Below are 2216 nucleotides of genomic sequence, written 5' to 3' on the forward strand. Positions count from 1 at the left end.
AAGTTCCAAACAAAGAAGAATGGTACCTATTTACTCAAAAACTGTTATTAGCTAGGTTCTTATGCTATAATATTTTTTATGCATATCATATACATCATTTCTCACATATGATATTAGCTATTACTTTACATTGGACACTTGATCATGTTCTATATAATGTCTTTAGGAGATTGGGTATATTGTTGAATTGTATGATGCTCCATATGTTATTCTAAATTTATTATTTATGATTTCAATACCCTTTTTATAATATTATGATGATTAGGTGTTCTTAAGCTAACCTAGCTAACCCATGATGCCTTATACATTCATATTTTTTTTTACTCTGCTTGATGTGTCTTATGAATGAGGGGAGGTAATGATAGTCACTTATTTGGAAGATCTACATAATGCTGCACTCAAACTTCCTTGTCTACTAGTTTTTGTATGTATATGCATATGTATTGTATCTTATCAATTGGTGGTGAAAGTGTGTGTAAATACAAAGCATTAACTCCACCTCACTACATAGGTCTGAGCATGCCTCAAAATCCTCAAACTAGTTATTGTTAAAAAGGAGATGAAACTGTGATCCATAATGCTCTCCTTATATCCTTAGAAATCTATTAGCAATTCAGTCGCTTGCTTTGGGAATGATCTTGTTGTCATATCTTTCTTTATTGTTTGATTGATGGATTCTCCTGTTTATAATAATGTGTGTTCACAGTCTAGATATTTGTGTTTTCATGTGTATTGTCTATGATATTTTTTTGTTATATTTATATAAGCATGATGGGTGCGGACGTTTATACCTATATAAATATACATTGTTACATAGTTAATGCATTTAAGTATTATCTATGTTATATATATTTTTGTGAGTGATATATTTATACGCTTAGACATAAAGAGAATTTTATTAGAATATAAAATTATTAAAATCAAAAGGAATAAAATAAAAATCACAAGTATTTAGAAGAGTATTATTAATGTGCATTCAAGAGAAAAAAGGTAATCGACGTTAACCATATGGAAGTATGTGAGACCAAAATATAAATAAAATGATGTACATAAAAAAATGGGTTGTAAAGCACTAGAGAAGGTATTTACATCAATTTTAGACCGTTTATTCATTATATACCCCTAAAATAGCTCTACTTTACCCCTAATATGCCTAAATAACTTCTAAAATGGTTATTAATTTCATAAACTAAGGCAACTTTGGATTTTGCAATTAGTTCAATTTTAAAGGGTGGTGCCTTTTTAACTAAAGGGGTATGAAAGTTATTTAAGAACTTATATAAGTGACTTAAAATACAAATATGAAGTAGGGGGGAGGAGGGGGGGTGTATGGTTTAAAGGTAGAATAGAGAGTGGTTGTACATATTATGAATATTCTTATGGAGAAAAAGTAATGATATGTGAGGGAGACATTATGGCTATAATTCTTTGAGGATTTCCAAGTTTATTTCCTTTTGGAGAGAGAGTTATACGTGAGAGTTTTTATGGGATTGAGGGAGGAAATTAACTTTGGGGAATCGATTCTTCTTTAACCATGGAGGTTTGCAAAACTAGAGTGGGCTTGAATGATGTATCTCAAGTTGGATTAATTTCCTCTTTATTGCTTATTTTGTTGAATCGTCATGGGACTTGAGGTATGGATCGAACTTATTAATTTCATTACTTATCTAATTAAATATAGATCTATTTATATGTTCTCTTGATGTAGTATAATTTTATATTTTATATTTCTCGAGTTATTTAGATGTTTTGAGTTTCTATTTGTGAAAATTGCTATATATTTTCCTATAGTAGTTAGCCACTCATTTTTGGAGATATATAATTTCAATCAGTAGGTTGTTGGTAACTCATGTGATTGAACTTTGTATTGTGATATATTTCATGTGTTTATCCATGGTTTCATGTGTATGCTATATGATTCTATTATATGCTTTTGAATTATATATGCTTGATTTAGGGATTTTTAACTGCTTTGACCTTTTACTTTAGTTTTAATGCTCCCAATTATTGTTTAAGATATCAGAGGCATGCCAAATTTCTATGTGACATATACCAATAATTGGTCCAATGCATTGCTTAAATACATAATAGATTGGAAAAATAAAACAATATCATGAATTATTCCTCTTTTAGAAGAAATTAGAGGAGGGTGGCTTGAATCAATGGGCATTTTTGTGGTTTCACAAGTCCTTGAGAGACTTGGACTGTCTTGTACT

Source organism: Cupressus sempervirens, chromosome 11 (genome assembly GCF_028749045.1).
Source record: "Cupressus sempervirens isolate cs-2001-9-10 chromosome 11, ASM2874904v1, whole genome shotgun sequence".
NCBI lineage: Eukaryota > Viridiplantae > Streptophyta > Pinopsida > Cupressales > Cupressaceae > Cupressus > Cupressus sempervirens.